Raw genomic sequence first — 18,906 nt, forward strand, 5'->3', positions numbered from 1 at the left:
TACAAACAATAAATGCTGGAGAGGGTGTGGAGAAAAGGGAACCCTCTTGCACTGTTGGTGGGAATGTAAGTTGATATAGCCATTATGGAGAACAGTATGGAGGTTCCTTAAAAAACTAAAAATAGAACTACCATACGACCCAGCAATCCCACTACTGGGCATATACACTGAGAAAACCGTAATTTAGAAAGAGTCATGGACCACATTATTCATTGCAGCTCTATTTACAATAGCCAGGACATGGAAGCAACTTAAGTGTCCATCGACAGGTGAATGGATAAAGAAGATGTGGCACATATATACCATGGAAGTTTACTCAGCCATAACAAGAAATGAAATTGAATCATTTGTAGTGAGATGGATGAACCTAGAGTCTGTCATACATAGTGAAGTAAGTCAGAAAGAGAAAAACAAATACCGTATGCTAACACATATATATAGAATCTAAAAAAAAAAAAAAAAAATTGGTTCTGAAGAACCTAGGGGCAGGACAGGAATAAAGATGCAGATGTAGAGAGTGGACTTGAGGACACAGGGAGGGGGAAGGGTAAGCTGGGACGAAGTGAGAGAGTGGCATGGGCTTATATATACTACCAAATATAAAATAGCTAGCTAGTGGAAAGCAGCTGCATAGCACATGGAGATCAGCTCTGTGCTTTGTGACCACCTAGAGGGGTGGGATAGGGATCGTGGGAGGGAGACGCAAGAGGGAGGAGATATGGGGATATATGTATACGTATAGCTGATTCACTTTGTTATAAAGCAGAAATTAACACACCATTGTAAAGCAATTATACTCCAGTAAAGAAGTTAAAAAAAAAACACACTGTAAGATACATTTTGTATTCACTGGTTCAGCAAAATTTAAGCAAGCTGGCAGTACCAAGTGCTGTAAAGTTGTAGAGCAACAGAAATTCAGAAGTTATCTTGGTGGGAGTGTGAATTAGTATATCTGCTTTGGAAAACAATCTGTTATTATCTGGTGAACTTGAATATATGCAAACTCTAAGATCCAGCAATTCTGCTCCCCAAACTCTAACCCAGGAAAAGCTATTGTGTGTGCTCAAATCAATGTGAATGATATTCATAGCATTTTCTGTGGGAGGAAAACAAAACAAAATAAAGAAACAGACAAAAAAAAAAAAACACCGAAAAACAAAAAAACCTTGGAAACAACCCAAATGGTTCATTAAATAAAGTTGGGTAACTTCCTACACGGATGAATATACAAAACTGGGAGAGAGGAAGCCTCTTTGAATGATTCTGTATGCTATCATTATAGAGAGTTCAAAAATGCAAATTAAAGCACTATTTTCAAAGAGTCCTTACACTTGTGGCAAAACTATGAAGAAAACTCTTGGTATTAAAAACTCAAAAATCACAGTTGCCTTTACCATTGGTGGAAGGTAGAGGCAAAGAAATCTAATCTGGTAAAAACAACCCAAGAAATTTATTTATCTCTAAGCTTGGTGATGAATATACAGATATTTTTAAAGTAATTGTTGTCAATACTTTACATATGTTTTATCTCTTCCTTTGTAATGGAGCAAGCTTTGGATAATAATGAATGAGACAAAACCAAACTCTTACTGACTTACCAATTTTATATTTTCAACAAGTAATTAAGGTAATTCTTCTCTAAAAAACAAATGTTAGTTTTGGGTACTGACCTTTTATCTGACTTGGTGTCTTTCCCAGTGACTGAAGGCCAGCTGGCTTCCAGTGTTTTATCTGGGCAGAAGGCAGTGGGGACCAGGGATAGCACGGAGGAGCGACGAGTGTCAGGAGGCAGGCTCCTATAGCTGCTGTAAGGGTCATTTGAGTTCCCTAGCTTAAGGAGAACAAGCATCGTCTTTGGCCTAGCGTAGAATGTGGTCAAATTCCTCCCTGTCACTCAGCAAGTGATCCCACTGCTGTCTGTATATTATTCCAGTCATCTGGGTTTGCAGGGACACTGTGTAGTGGTTTTGTGGTGTGGAAGCTATGGCTACCTAGCTTTCTTCTTTCTTGAATATCACTTTGTAGTGTCATGATTACAAGGCTTGGAAGAAGATAGACTCTCTGTCCATTCCGAGTATAAACAGGCACTTGAGATGAAACCACCTAGTTAATTTCCCCTTGTTGCTGCAGGAGAATCTGAATCCAAACCACAGCACAACCTAGCCCCTAAATCTCTATTAAAAACTATCTTGGGTAGTCTGGCAAAGCTTTATTTAAAGTCAGCAGAGAATTATAAAGTCAAAAGTGAAAAATGGTGCAACAGGAAAGAATCAAACAAATACTAGATCAGTTAAATATAGTCAAAGGCAATTTAGTGTGTTCTGGCACCAGTCCTTATTGATGCAAAGAATGTGATGTGTCAGGGGTCGGCAAGAACATGTAGGAAATGAGGAATGAAGGATGCAGCTCCAAGCTTGACTCTGGGGCAGCCACACAGGCTGTGAAGGATGTACTGCTCTTCTTTTGTACTAGGAATTTCAGGGAGAATATTCTAATTATCCCAGTCTGGACATCTCTTCATTCCTTCTTGATGTTTTGTGTGTGTGTATATATATATAAATTTGAATTTTTTTCTTTCATGGGGATAAGCCAAGCCAGAGGCTGCATAACTTGGGTCAGACCAAGAAGGCAGGTATTCCTCATCAGTACTTGTTAGTATCCTAGTTTCTTTGGGGTCACCATTCTGATCTGCATTTTCATATCCTATTCCAGCCTTTGATTGCTTCTGCCTGATCTTCTCCAGCTCCTTTAGTCAATATTAGCTAATCTGTAACCACAGCTACCATTGTATGCAGCTGCCATGTCAAGGCACTGTGTTAGGGCGTGTATATGCATCATCTCATGAATCCCACTAAAACCCTGCAAGGGAGCTCTTTGTATCATACTGATTTTACAGATGAGACCATCTAAGGCTCAGAGACTCAGGACTCATTTGAGCTTACACAGTGAGTAACAGAAACAGGATTCACCAGGCCTGATGCCTCAGTGGGTGCTATGCTAGAAGAATTGCTTCTCTAACCTCATCAACAGTGGTGGGGGAAGACCATACCTCTAGAGAACGTAGTTGCAGTACAGGGTGGTATGAAGAATGAGACGAATGTTTGAATCCTCACCTTACCACTTGGTGGCTTTGTGACTTTGGGCAAGTTACTTGACTCCTCTGTATCTCCCTCTCTGGAAAATGGGTGTAATAGTAATACCTACCTTAGTAAAGTTGTTGTGAGAATTGTATGAGTTCATATAAACAAACTGTTTCAAGGAGTTCCTGGCCCATCGTAAGTGCTATATGCATGTATGTTATTATTGTAGTTGATGACACTTCTGTTATTAGTGTCATCACTGTTGTTATTGTTCTTGTTTTTGATGTCTTCTGGAGACAGGATGCCTTCCCGGAGAGAAATGGTATTGGCTAAAGGGGAATTGAAGGGTCAGTCCCTGTGGCAGGTCCGTGGGCTGGATGTTCTTGGGCAAGGCACTCAGTACTCTTCCAATCTTACCTTGTAGGGGGCCATGTCCACTTTTGGTAGACCCCTTTGTCACAAATGAAGCGGCTGGGGAAGGTCAAATGAGGAAACTGGATTCCTTGGATACGCCTCTTGGGTACTTGTTCATTCAGAATCAGGTTCTGGGGCACCTGCCTTTCTTTCCCATCTACAGATTGACTCCAGGAGAAGGGGAGAGAGGTTTGGAGACTTCCTTAGTTCTAGCAGGTCTTATCGTATCTCAGTTGTAGGTTCAGGAGGAATGATTGGTTTAATGTAAATGCTTTACAGGATCTGAAAGAGATTAGAGAAACCGATTCCAGAGCATAAAGGCAGGACAGGAGGGAACCATTAATCTCATGGACATTCAATTCCCTAAGAAATTTTGGGGGAGTGACCAGAAACAAGCCAGGCCATATGCTGTCCATTTGCAATCCTCCAAGCTGTGGACTTTTTTTTTTTTTTTTTCCGACGGATCGAGGCCAATGCCATTGCCTCATTTGGATGGTTCTTAAACTTGAAAAGGAACTGAAAGGTTGAGGCTTGCATGCAGAGTCGAAACAGATGATTTGACGAAAGTAGTCCTAACAAACACCAGGGCTCTCCTGATTGTCAGAAACAGTCTGATGATGACACATTCGAAGCTTCCCAGGCTGGCTTGCGTTTCGGTAAATAGGAACAATCAGGGAAGACATAGGTATGCTGTGGAGAGTTCTGAGACGTGGAGAGAACAAGTTAATTGTTCAGCCTCAACTGAGACCTTTCACTCAAGTCATTAATCACAGTGCACGGTCTGGAGCCTTGGCCCCGGAGTGCGACTCTTTAGGCTGGTCTCCCACTCCAGATGAAGGCTCATTCCAGGTGCTGGTCATTTGTGTTTCCCTCCAACTGGACTGATTTATAGACGCGGAGATGTTTCCTGGTTTTTCCAAATTCTGTTCCATTACTTTGTAATAAAGGGGACATGTGATTTCTGGTTTTGTGCAGATCCTCAGTTTTAACATCCCTAATGCCAAAGGTTTTTTCAATTAGTCTGTGGCCTGCCTTCTGTGACCTAGAGGGTAGAAATGCTGTTCTGTGTTTTGAGTATCAAAGTGAAGACTTTTAGAGACTCTCTTATTTCTTCCCCCCTTGGCTAGAGTTGAAGATGTGCCAGTCCTGCACGAGGCTTTGTTCCTGCATTCAACATCTCGATGCAAATTAAGACTTGGGAAACCAAAAACAGCTCACCACAGCCATTAGAGTTATCCCCATCCCACCCCAACACATATGGTTCAGGGTATAATATCAGGCCTTCTACACTTGGACCAGGTCTCCAGTGACAGCGTAAGCCAATATTGAAGACTTCACAAGAGAATCTGAGTGTCAGAGGAGGACAATGTAATGTTGAGGCTAAACAGGGCGCTGCCGAGTGTTACCTGTTTGACTGAAAGGTAAACCCCATCTGAGCTGATAAGGGGCAACAGATCCCTTGAGAGTTGTCCCAAGTGGCAGAAATGTGTCACAGGAAAGTAATTGGAAATTGATATTTGACATATCTCTGGGTTACTTTTTATTCCTGATAACACCAAAGGGTTTGGCTAAGAGTCACAAGTGACTAATACGTGAAATCCTGCAATCCAAGGCTGAAATACGATCTCTTTGTTGAAAGTAAGCAGCTGCTTTCTGATCCTTTGTTTCCTAACTAGCGCTTAGAGCATAGAGGCCCATGGGCTTAGTCTGGGTGAAATGAATGGTGAATATAGGCAATCCTGCCTTTCAGTACTTCTCTGAAAGGAAGTCATCACTGGCAGTAGGGTACCGTCCTTAAAATTCAACTCAATTTAACAGGTACTTGTTCAAAGCGTACTATGGATTTTATATTGTGTTGTGTGCCATGGGACATACAAAATAAATATCAAATATGGCCTTTGCCCTCGAGGAATTTATAGGCTCCTGGGAAGGATGATGTGTTTATGAAACACATTTTACATGGTAAGATAAGATATCACGTGTGTGCCAAAGTGAGTAGAACCTGGAATAATTACAACAGGGATTCAGATAAAGGAGAGTAGGGTAGACTAGAGTTGTCAGGGAAGGCTTTATGGATGAGGTGGGACAAAGACATCAATATCCCAAACCCAGAACTCGCCCTTAAAGGAACTGCAAGGAGCACAGGATCAGGTTGCCAAGAGATTATGGAGCCCCCTTTAAGTGAAAGTAAATGTGTTCAATATGAGGATGGATAATTTAGTTCAATAAATATTTACTGAGTACATGCTTTGTGCCAACAACTGTATCTGATGAGGTAAGGAATGAATAATCCTTACGAAGAACACATGTGGGTAATTCTCAGATGCTACTTTCTCTTAACCTAGATATTTAAAGTTTTGCTGCTCTGTGTGATTCCAAAACCTGTGATTTTTACCACTTATCATTCTCTCTCTAAAAGACTTTCCCATGCTTGCTTCAGCAGCACATATACTAAAACTGGAACAACACAGAAAAGATTAGTGTGGCTTTTGCGCAAGGATGACATGCAAATTCATGAAGCATTCTATACTAGAAAAAAAGAAAAAAAAAGAAGATGACCTCGTCCAAGATATTTTGGGTTGAGGAACTGAGTCTCATTTTTTCGTGTTGTGGGGGAGTGACATGTACAACTTCGTAAGTTGTTTACAGTGTAAAGTGTTGCATGAATGCTGATTGTGACAGGAAGGGACACTGAGTTAGCATTTGAATAGCCCCAAATTATTGGGTTAGGGAGTATTGGGTTGGAATAGCATTTGAAAAGTCTGGACCTGGCCCAAACTCATGATCATAAGCAGAGCCCAAGCTCTCTGAAGATCAAGTTTTCTTGGAATTTCCATTATTCCCCTTGACAGTTGCTTTGGAAACCCAATTAGAAGGGTCTTCCGTCATTAGCGTTTGAGATAGTCTTGCACTGGGCTCTTTGGCACTCGTGAATTTTGAACTTGGCACTACCCAGATACATAGCAAAATGAGGAAATATATAGCAAATAGGAAATATATATAGCAAAATGAGGAAATCAATTATTTGTTCACTTCCTAAGGTACAGGTGTAACTAGGCAATTGCAGATTGGTCTGGAAAGAAAAGAAGTCAGGATGACAATGGTGGTGGCAGTGGTGGTCGTCATGGACATGGTAATCATTATTCCAAATATCCACATAATTTTTAAATAATATAACCACAGAACACTAGTAAACCCTGGAAAGAATCTGAGATATCAAGCATCGAGGCACAGAGGTGTCAGAGTTTATTTAGCTAAGCAATACCAGAAGAGGACTAGAAAATCCCCCTTTCTAGCTAGCAATCATTCTCATACCACAATGAGACCCCTGCTTTGTAACCCCTGCGTTTCTGCCATCCATGTGACTGCTTTTTGAAGCTCACTTAGGTACCAAATTTAAATGGAATTCTGAGAAAACTTTTTTTTTTTTAATTTGGAGGGACAGGTGGAAGGAAAAGCTAGAAGAAATTTGAAAACACTCTTGATTCCTGTCATTTTCCTTAGTATTCAGCCACTCTCTTCATCTGAGAGGTTCATTCTGGCCCCCATGGGTTAGATACACACACATGTGCTCGCTCACTCATCTGTATGCGTGTGTATATATTGATATGCATTCCTCTTCATCATCTGTAGGCATTTTACAAATAATGGCTTGTGTGTGTGTGTGTGTGTGTTTTATCATCTTATTTTTAAAATGAAAATGACAACTTCAAAATTCTTTGCAGAAATAGTTCTTTTATGGTTAAAAAAAAAAAAATTTCCAGTATGTAGGCCAGGGTCATCTTTGGGTCACAAAATTCCACGGAGGGAGTTGGCATGGGGAGAGTATAAGCAGTGGCTTTGGAATTTTTGTTCTTCCACTCTGGGGCACATGGGCCAAGTTGGTCACAAAGCAGTTAAGTTAGTGGGGAGCCAGTGAAATAGTCAAATGAGAAAGGGAGAACAAGGTTGAGAGTGCAAACAAAGAAATGGCAGGATGTAGAAAGAGACAAGAGGAGGTATGGATACCCTCCCCACCTCTTCCAACGTCCTTCTCATCTGTGAGGTCATCACTGGGCTGGGGGTGGGGTTGAGAGTATAAAAGGGGCTGAAACTTTCGAGTTGGAACTTTTGTTTTTGATGAAGCTGTCTTGGGAGTTTTCTTCTTGAATAGAGCCAAGGGGATTTTGTAGAGCTAGGGACATCAGAGTGGGACTCAGAAGAGAGGAGATAGACCTTTGGAAACCTGATCTAGGTCCTAGGTTTAAGGATGAGAAAGTACTACAGGGTTTCTGTAAACCAATGGGACAAGTCAGCAGAATCAAAATTGAGCCTAGGCTCCACTCACCAAACTCTGTATCTGTAGCTGCATCTACCCAGCTGGATGGCTTTTTGGAAATCATCCAAAGCACTGTCTGGAACAGCATAACCCCCGGATGTGGAAATCTTAAACTTTCTTCTAGTTTGTCCAGGCCTATGAGGAAAGTGCTCTTAATGTACTTTCCCTTGTCTGAGCATGGACAGTGAGGAAGCCCAGTGGCTCCCTGAGCAGAGCGGCTGCAGAAACTACCCTCTCTGATGGGCAGGGGAGGCGTAAAATGGAAGTGACCAGAGGGTCATCTGTTTCACACTCTTGAGGAGGGAGCCACAAAGCCTAGGCTGTGGAGACCCAAATTTCCAGAATTTTCCCACCTCCAGTCTCCCTTTAGGAAGGTTACAAGTAAGCCTGGCCTTAGTGGTTCCTTCTTTCCCCGTCTACAAATGTGGTATCATAATTATTGCGCACATCCTTGTGCTTGGTGTCACGGGGCGTGAGGCCTCAGCTGGCTTTGAGGACCTTAGAGGCCAATTGTGGAAACAGGAAAGACAAGCACAGTCATGCCAGTTGAAGTGTGTACAGAGCCTGCTTGACAACAGCTAGGGAGCCTTGACAAATCGGAGACCGCCGTCACACGTGGAGAGGTGCACCCACCTTCACCTCGGTGGCTGTTTCTTCTTATTGAAGAATGAGAACAGTGAATGGCCTAAAACAAGCTAAAAGCAAATCCTTAGACTTTGTTCATTTTATGACCACAATACTTGGTGGTATTATTGGTAAAGGCCCTGGCGTTCCTTATAGGAGAAATGCCAGATATGAAGCAACTGAATGTTCTTTCACCTGCTTTAAGTTCTTTCAGAAATAACCTGATTTACAGAAGAATATGGAATCATAACTGTCAACCAAGATGTCATTGTCACTTTAGGATGTCCAGAAACAAAGGGATATTATATCCTTTGTTATTGGAGCACCACAGATGCCAGATTATGCCCAGGGCCCCCTCTTGGCATTGAGTGCGTGTGAGCCTAGAGGCAACCAAGCTGTGATTTCAGAAGGGTATTGCCTCTGGTGGTGTTCTCACCTGACTCTCTCCCTGGAGCTGGAGGAGAAAGCATGGCCCTCCTACCTCCCCTGCATTTGGATGGAGTGGCAGACAGCAAGAGGCATGGAAGTCATAGAAATGGTAGGAGGCTTGGGGGTAGACTCTTCTCAGCCTCCACCTAGGGAGCTTGACAAGGGTACCATGAAAGGAGTGGAGAAATAATTCATAACTTTTGGTTTTGTCTGCACATTGACATATTCCAACAGGTGCTTGGTTCAAAGCATGAATATCTGATTAATACAGAATCAGGCATCTGGAACAGAGAGCAGTGGAATTTGGGGTTTGAGTAGGACTTAGATGTCGTTCATTTTAACCACAGCTGTCTGCATGCGCATAGTAGGCATTGGAAATACTTGTTGATTAGATTTTCTTTGATTGGAATAATGTGGTTGCTTGGTTTTGAGTCCAGATGTTTGGCATCCAGCCAGGGTTGTGTGCTCTGCATCTGTCATCAACCTTCCACCACAGAGGTGGTTGGCAAGGGGCAGCATGGACCAGTGAGCGCAGCAGGAGGTGAGCAGCGAGTGAACACGAGAAGCTTCATCTTCTGCTCTATGTCGCTCCCCGTCGCTCACGTTACCGCCTGAACCATCCGCCCCCCATCCACTGTCAGCCCGTGGAAAAACTGTCTTCCACAAAACTGGTCCCTGGTGCCAAAAAGGTTGGGGGCTGCTGCTGTAGGTGGCCTGTGGAGCTGGCTAGCTGCAGAAACTGTCCTCCACACCCCCATTTTCACCAGAGTCATGATGGCTGTATTTTATGGCAGAGAACATTGGCGTCTCAGCTAGCAGACCACAGCAGTGCTGATGACAAGGACCTGAGAAGCCACGTATTCATCCATCCCATTGGTCATTGCAAAAGTGTTGAGGACAGGTCTGTTAGTTCCCAGCACTGACCTGGAAGCTGAGGAGGAAATATGAGACGACCCGTGGTAGGGGAAGTAGAAGTTTAAAAGGTTAGTGGGAATGCGAGGCCTTCATTAACTCCTAGGGAACAATGACAGGACGGGTGGTTCCATTAGCGCTAATAGGGGAAAGGATGCTATATGGTAGCGTGGATACACCGTATACTAGACCTGGGTCTGCATTTCAGATCTGCCTCATAACTCCAGCATATGGCTCTAAGCTCCAGACTCAATTCCCTGCCCTGTAAAACAAAGAGAATGTCCCAGGTTATTCTTCAGATCCACCCTTCTGTGATACTTTGATTAGGAATGTTGAGATCTTCATTTTCCCATAATTTAATATCCCCAACGACCTAGAACTTACTACTTTCATAGATAATCAAGTAGACTTCTAATATGCTAAGGACCCTAGGGATGAAAAGTAGCAAAAGAAGGTATAGACTATGCCCTAATGTATTGGTTAAAAGACAGCAGCAATTGAATCTGTGAAGATCCATTTTGGATAAAAATATAAAGATTTGTTATGGTTGGGAATGGAGCTCTTGTTCAATGTGAAGCAGTAGCAAGTATTACCTGTCTTCATGGATCACATCCTTGGTTCAGTTATTTATCTCAGGACTAGGAGCATCTTGTTGCCCTTGAGTTGGTTCACACACTGCCTTGGTTCATCATTATTGGTATGGCAGCCTTATTCGTAGGTCCCAGAAGATATCTGCTGCCGGTGTTAAAGGTGATTTCTCTTCATCTCACCCAAGAAACATGGGCTGTATTTTTGTGGGTAGTTGAGAAACTAGAGATAGGATCATTAATCTGGAGTTACTACTACCCAGAAAGTAGTATTGGTAGAAGTTATACTCCTGTCTAGCTGAAAGATAGATTCACTACCTAGGTGGTTCCCAGTCTCTTTTGACTTCGTGGAGTGAGACCAAGTATGTTACCTGTATAAAGGACAAAGCATAAAAGTCATTAGGAACCTCTCACTTGCGTGTAGTACTGTATTGCTTTCTGAGAGGTTGATAACAATTATTAACCAACTTGATCATCTCCCACAATAATCCAGTGAGGTCAGTATCATATTACTAAATGACAGGAGGAAACTGACGTCTAAGTATATTGATGGGGTTAGCCGTTTCTCACAGGACAGTTTTGATGGATGCTGGAAAATGTTCCACTCTGAAGCTGCACAGAATGCTCTCTCCACAGTTGAACTTATTCTATAGGTTAAGGCACGCCTGATTCTGTGCACTCCTTGTAAAACTACATATACCCCTGGGAAAGAAGTCACATCAAGCTTACCATCACTTAAGTAATGCCTGAATGTTGTTTTTTTTGACAGTCATTTTCATCTGACATAGTTGAGCACAGAATACTAGTTTGTTAAAATTAGGATACGTGCAAGAGGACCGGGGTAGATTTGGGTTTGGGGAGTTTGTTTGGAGCAACCATCCTAGAGGGGTTATAATGAGGACCTCAGGACTCCAATTCTGAATGAGGGGAGTCCCCAAGTAGGGAATAGTGATACTGGGTGTGGAGCAAGGAAGACGATGAAAGCAGAGTGACTATTCACATTTCGGGTTTGGTTGGTCTGTCTGTGTTGGACCCACCCTTGGTAAGCGGGGTGACATTGTGATGGATGGGGTCAAAGCCATCTGCTGTTACTGGCCAAATACCTGGCTTTGGGCTTTGGTCCATTTCATATGCTGTCTTATTCTGCTAACTACTTAAGGCAGAAGAAAATCATTCCCCTGTTCAACTCCAATATGTGCCAGTTGAAACTGCAATCTTCATACTGAGCAAATGTACCAGAGAACACTCTATAAACTTAATGAGGGAGATGAAGAGATATACGCCAGAAACCTAGAAAATTTAAAACTGATGAGGTTACGACTTTTGAATGTTTAGTTAAATTGTTGACACTGACAGGACGTGGCTGAGTAAATCTACCATCCGTTTTCTCCTTGTCTCAGTGATAATGGTTCCTTGGTGTGCTCTTCCCAGTTAACAGAAATATTCCCGAAAGTTAAATGCAGGGAGAAGTGACATAAGAAATACTTTTATTATCTCTGCTCTTCTGGGAGTTCCCTCCAGGCTCGTTATTTAAAGCAGGACTTCTCCCGACTGGCAAATGAGTTTGGAGGGAAGGACTCATGGGTTCAGAGGTTACTGAAGAGCCTCCTGAGAGATGGGAGCCTCCTAACCCCTGTGCTTGCAGATGTGCCCCAGCAAACCCATCGAGAACGATGCTGCCCTTGTCTTCCCCAAATACCTCTTCTCCCTCTCACATTTTCCCTCCCCTCAAAAACTGATGAAGGTTCTCCTTTGCCTAGTGAATAAAATCTCAATTCCTTTAAGTGGCAGTTAAGGTATAAATGTGATCATGATTTTTGTAAACTGCAAAGTACTATATAAATATTAGCTATTTGAAGAAGAATCAGGGGGTGTGGGAAAAACTATTGAATTTGGAGTCAGAACACTTTGGTTTGAGTCTTGTGCTAGTTGGGTGACCTTGGACAGGTCATTTCAACTCTCTGAAGCTCAGTTCCTTCATTTATAAGACAAGATTATTGTGATAGTTAAATTAATTGAAAGTGACAGAGTAATTAGCAAAGAGTGGACGCTTAGTACCTATTAATGAAGACATGGTAACTGAAGGCAGTTTAGTCCAGCTCTTGAGAACACTGGCTGTGGAGACACAAGTTATCTTCCTGTGTCTCTTATTCCCTACCTATAAAACAGGGATAAGATGGAAGAGTCAAATGGGTTTACATATAAGGATCTTTCAACAGTGCCTGACCCATAGTAGTCCTTCTATAAGTACTGGGGCTCCTGTTACTGCTGTTGTTACTTTTATTATTCAAGGACCTGTTCTGGCCTTATCTTTCCAGCCTTATCTGGTTTTCTGTCTTACCAGTAGAGAGATCTCCTCCACCAGGTCAGGATATCCTCAGGGTGGACACCGATTCTTCACCTTTAATTGGTGTGGACTTTACTTAATGCCTGAAAAATACTCGATCATTTTTGTCATTTAAAAAAAAAAAAAAAAAGTACAAACACATGCTTGCTACTTCTACTCAGCGTTGTACTGGAGGTTTTAGCTGGTGCAATAAGGCAAGAGAACAAGAAAGAAAAAGCATCTAGGTTGGAAAGGAAGAAGAAAAGCTCTAGTCACAGATAACATGATCATCTGTGTAGAAAATGCAATGGAATCTACAAAAAGCTATGAGAAGTAATGTGAATTTAGCAAGGTTGCAGGATATAAGATCAATATAAGAATCAATTTGTTTTTAGTTGCTTATCCTCGATATTGTCACAACTAGACCAGTTTAACTGGAGCACAGGATGAGTGGAGGGTAGTGGTGGTGTATGAAATTGGAAAGGCAGGTTGAAACTCAGTTTGATGACATAAGTTAACATGGAATGCTTTTGCTCATACTTTCTGTCCATCTGTCCCCTTCCTCCCTCCTTTCCTTCCCACCTTTTCTTTCTTTTCTCTTTCCTTCTTTCCTTTTTTTCATTCTTTTCTTTTCCCCTTCTCTCTTTCTTATTAGTTTGTTGGCATAAACAACTTTTCTCCATGAAAAAAGGTAGAATTTTGTTTCTTAAAAGCAAACGTTTTTATTTGTTGTGTTAAATAAACAAAATGACCATAGCTAAGTTGCTTTGAGCTCACAGGGACCATTCCGTGAAAGGAGTTCCCAAAGACAGGGATTACAGTATCAGTACATGGACGCTGGAACTGTGGGTATCTGGATTCACGTTCTGCCTTTCTCTTAGCGAGATCTCTGACTTTGGGAAGATCCCTTCATCTTTTTGAGGCTTAGTTTGCTTGTTTTTAAAAAAGGATAATGGTTTCATGGGTTCTTTATAGGGTTATGGATAGCTCACGTCAACACCACTTTTTGAGTTCCTAAGAATTGGACCAGGACATGGAGGTGGAGAGTCTTTCCCTTCAAGGAATATTTAGTGAAAATACATGTGTAAATAACCTCAATGGCATGAGATAGGCTATTGGAGTTGTATAAACAGAGACCTGGGAGGTGCAAAGAAGGGGTTAATTAGCCGTGCTTGCAGGGTGGGGGAACATTTCGCTGTGCTGATATCTAAACCCAACCTCAAAGTTTAAGTGGGAATTTTGACAGAGAAAGGGGCAACTTTAATACAAATACAATCTTACATTTGTTTAGCACTTCATCATTTTGCTTGACATAAATTAGAGTGGTGTAAAACTATAATTTATAGCTATAAGGGATTATTTTTGCTATTCCAGGGGCAGTTGTTATTACTTTAAGCTGCTGTTTCAGTAAGACTGGGGAAATTTTGACCCTAAATTGCAGCAGCTTAGCCAAGTTTGTTTACACAAAAATTTTCAGGGAATTTTTCCATGTTGGAGGAACCAGGAGCCTTAAGAGCTTAGTTCCTACTGGGGCAAAGGCAAAAGTAGGATGACAAAGATTAGGAGAGGGCCATTACGAAGAAGAGAAGGGGGTGTGAATTAAGTTTTGACAAAAAAGATGGCCCATTTTATAATTAGGACACAACTGGCTAGCTAAGTAATAATGTAAAAATATAGAAACCTAGATATTTCAATGCTAGTCCAACAAGGAGCCAAAGGACTCAATCTTTGTGAAATGTTGCAACCTGGGGATTTTCCCTTATAATTCTGATAAGACATGTGGCACTTCCCCTGGGAGAGAACTGGGCTCACAGCTCTGGGTTAAATTACTCGGTTCCACAGATCCTTGCCTTGGTCTAACACATCATCTATGTGATGTGAATGTTTGATGAAGTATTGAAGATTATTTGGAAATACAGATAAAAACAGTATTTGGGAGTTTACAGAAGAGTGGAAAATGGATCCAGGAATGTAACTATAATTTAGGGTAAAGAGCAATAATGAGGTCTCATAAAAATAAGCAAACATGATGTTAAATGGACTGTAGATCATTTGCACCTTGAGACTTTTCTTAGATTTTGTGCCAGTTTAAAACAAACAAACAAAAAACCGATAATAGGTCTTGTGCTTTGTGCCAAAAGAGTTACTAATACACAGTATTTTGTTTGCATATAATCAAAGAGACACCCCCCACCCCACTTATTTGAGGGGGGAGAAAAACAAAATCCATCCAGCTATCTAGAGCAACCAGCCGGGTTTGGGAAAAGACTTTAAGCCACTCTGCCTGGGGTCATACTGCTTTATGCTACTCTTGACTTTACGTCAAAGCTGATGTTGTTATCTAGAAAACCTAACAGCTCTAAGTATTTCAGTTGTATTCACTGAGAAGTCATTTCCAATCACGTTGGAGAAATGGATTCTAGTGTTTGCAAGTGACCTCTCCTCTTGTCCTTTAAAGCAAATAGCATGTGTGTTGTAAAAAGCAATGAACAAGAAGTTTGGATGACCAGAGTTCTACAACTTGCATCCGCAAGTGCCTGGGTTTTTAGACTTTAGATAAGCCAAGTCACAGATGTGATCCTCAGTTTCTTCCTCTGTAAAGGAGGAGCAGTCATACCTACCCAGCTACCTTGTAGAGTTGTGAGGGTCAGTTGAGAAGCTGGATGTGGAAGTGCCATGCAAATGCAAGGGACTGCAGCTTCCTCCCCGCAGTGGGCCTCTGAGTCACAGAATGACAGGATGGTCCTCAGGTACTTCATACGAAGCCATTGGTGCTTTTAACAAAAATGTTAGTTTAATGGTACATGCTAGGGTGCAACACAGCTTTATTATTTTACTGACAACTGCCCCTGTGTATCCACTCTGTAGGACTAGATCTTCCTCTGCCTCTGAGTAAAATCTCAGTCGGTGCCCAGAGCTTGCTGCTCGCTCTTAGATAGTAAGTCCTCTGTTTACTGAGTCTTGAAACACTCTGGGTTCCGTTATAAATATCACAAATCTAAGGTAAAAATGAGAACTGAAACTCACCCACAGGTAATGCCTCCTCTGTGGGCTGAGGAATGTCTTCTTCCTTTATTCTTTCGTCTTCTCATTTCCACTCTCCAGGTGGGTCCGGTGGGGAGAGGGAAGAGAAGGAGGAGTTAGAAGCAGACTTGCTGCCAACCTGGCCCTGGTTTGCTCTTCCAGGGGCAGATGTGTAGCCTGACCCTTCTCCTTAGGCTGCTTCATGAACAGCTGGAGTCCTCTCACTTGCAGTTCTCTTGATGACAATAAATCCACCCCCTGAGGCGGTTCACTCGTTATTCCTCTTTCAAATCCTGGACATCTGAGGACTTCTCTCTTTTGAGACCTCTGTGCCTCCAGCAGGGCAGAATCCAAGATTAACCCAGGGGGCCTTGTCTTGTACTTGGCCCTGATCTGAGGGCCTGAGATATACATCTTTGACTTATTAATAGTGGGGTATGGCTAACATACCCCACCTCAAAACAGGCGTCTTTTACTGAGCCACCTAGAAAGCAGCCTCAGCCGTAGTCTTTTTTTCACTTGTTAAATTTTTTAGGCATAAGTCAGAAATCAGTTCACTCTGACCCTGAAAATGCAAGGGACACACACCAAGCTGTCCAAGTGATCCACTGAACTCCATCTCACCCTCTAACCCTTCTCCATGGAGGTAAAGCATTGCAGGCAAACCTAAAATTCTCTTTAAAGAAATCTCCACTTCCTAATTTCAAACTCCTCTCCTACCCCATCCCACATCTTTTTTTAGTAACGTAGAGAGATGTGGTCACCTAAGCATTGCAAATCCAGTTCTTAGATCCCTCCATCGCAGGTCCTGCCTGGGTGATCTGGCTCCCCATCTTGGAATGTGGGTCTAGTTCTTTCTATGGTCTTGAGGCTTCAGCTGAACCTGAAAAAGAATCCAGTTTTAACATTTTGCTATATTTATATCCATGTATCCCAAACTGTAGTTTGTAGAACATTGCTTCAGAGAAGTGTTCCAAGATTTTAAAAGTTCCTGATCAAATAAACTCGGGACACAAATGCAAGATTTCCAGCTCTGAAGGTGCTCATTGCACATAACCCTACTAAATAATATGGGAAATCTATAATCTGGAACCCTGTTTGACACTTTTTAGTTCCAGTGTTCTTCAGATATATTTATCTACACGGTTGATTAACATAGTGTCTCTTTGTTTGCCTTTCGGGTGCTGCTGCTCCAGAAGCAAGTTAGAGCCTTTTTTGACAAGTGAGTAAGGGTAGTCCCTGGTGAGGCTTCCACTGGGCATGGCTAAGTATATTCATACATTCCTCCAAGGTTTTCCTACTAATAGTAATGGGCCAGTGTTCATATGAATATATATTTTGGAAACAGCCAAACAGAATTGGCCATGCGGGGAAAAGCAAAAAGGTACTAATAGTTTTGTTGCCCTGTTTATGAAACAGTCAAAGATTTAAAAATTAGATAGTACAGCCCATTCGAATAGAGGTTTAGAGTATTCCGGTATTGGGTTTAGACTTTGAGAGTTTAGCTTTGATGAATTATAAAGACAAAGACATAATGACTTATTCTCACCTGGACCAGATTTTGTTCCTCCTACATTTTTACAAGTCACAGCCATCAGTTGTATAGGTTTTGAGTCATCTTAAATGTCTCTACCTTTGGACAGACCCAATTGGCCAGTTTTCAGATAGACGTCTTCTGCATTCAGCTCATTTTTGAATGTGGATCATAACTTCCCAGATGCATTTCTGAATAAATAGCTTATTCCATCTATTATTTCATTGTGTCTTGAGAGAAGATGATTGGCTTTATGGTTCCTTTTGTTCCAAACTCTGCAAGTATTTATGCTGAATAGCATCAAGTCTTAGCAGTGTGAACCGTCCTGGATTGCCTACCACTGCCCTGGTTTTAGCACTGAAAGTTCTGCATGCTGGGAATTCCATTGCCGGGATACAAAAAATCTTGGGTTTTGATGATGGATGCCAAAGGTTGGCGGAAAAATATAAAACCCATTATGGCAGCCCCAAAACATAGGCGTGGTAAGCAATGCTGTTTTTAGTGCCAAATAGATACAGTATAGATTATTCACCGTCTGTAGTTGCTGTCACTGTTTTCCTGCCTTGTGTTAGTAACCATGATTTGAAATTCACACTAATGAATCATCCACTGTTGTTTCATTCCAGTTGATGCAACTTAAGTGTACACCTTCAGCACATCGTGATTATGAGTGTTAACAATCCATCTATTTGACTTTGTCTGTGGATTAACTGTTGGGCTTTGTATCAAGATAGTGCTAGTTTAATTTTTACATTGTGACTATTGTGACCATATTTTCTAAGAGTTCAGATCATAAAGATGAGGATGATTATAACACCAATGCCAGCATGACCTAGACATCCCAGAGGAAGAAGGTTAAATGACTGTTATTTTAATGAAAGATGGAAGGACTCATACAATTGAATTGGCCGGTAAATAATCAAACAGCATTTTGCACAGTATGTAGAAGAGAATTTTTAAAAATTGAAAAAAAAAAAAAAAAAGAATTTGCAATTGGACACGGTGGAGAAGATGTGAAGGCACATATGAAAACTGAATCTCACAGTCCTGGCATGAGACATACAAGTACTTCTAAATCAGTCAAAAGCTTTCTCGTCTTCCAAGAAGACACCAGTGCTTAGCAGGACATGGTCCCCACTGAGTTAGCCTGGGTATGTCACATAGACAAGCTGCATTGTCATATTGTTCTTGTGATCGCTCTATGAAACTGATTAAACTTGTATTTCCTGATTCACAGGTTGCCGTTAAAATGTCCTATGCCGTTAAAATGCCGTTAAAATGTCGAACAGAGGGGAAACTTGGGGTAACATGAGTTGCCCCCCTAGAGAGTAGAGCTAATTTTGTCAGGTCTGATGAACAACCATGCTTTCCATGGTAGATCAAGTGACCCCTCAAATCACAGCAACAAGATGATGTTCTCTCTGGCTTTTCAGTATTTGGACTTGGAAAATGGAGCTTCAAAGGATCTTCTTGTTTTTGATGAAGATTTTAATGAAACTGCAGAAAACGTAAAACAAAAGATTGTCTAAACACAAGCTATACTTCACTCATCTATCTGCATATTGGCAGACAATACAAATGTAAATATTGGCAAAATCCATTCAGTGTTTAAAGTCCTTACCAAAGAAAATGAAACGATCTCACCAGCTAAACATCCT

General features: G+C 41.6%; 1 protein-coding gene and 1 non-coding gene across 5 annotated transcripts in view; both read left to right on the forward strand.

Annotated features, from left to right (window-relative positions):
- Positions 1 to 18,906, forward strand: part of LRMDA (leucine rich melanocyte differentiation associated) — a 1,257,159-nt gene that overhangs the window by 1,051,393 nt on the left and 186,860 nt on the right. The window lies entirely within an intron of this gene.
- LOC116742098 lies at positions 5,926 to 6,028 on the forward strand. Its single transcript, XR_004346368.1, has one exon. It is a non-coding gene; the product is annotated as a U6 spliceosomal RNA (small nuclear RNA).

The sequence above is a fragment of the Phocoena sinus genome, chromosome 16 (genome assembly GCF_008692025.1).
Source record: "Phocoena sinus isolate mPhoSin1 chromosome 16, mPhoSin1.pri, whole genome shotgun sequence".
Taxonomy (NCBI): domain Eukaryota; kingdom Metazoa; phylum Chordata; class Mammalia; order Artiodactyla; family Phocoenidae; genus Phocoena; species Phocoena sinus.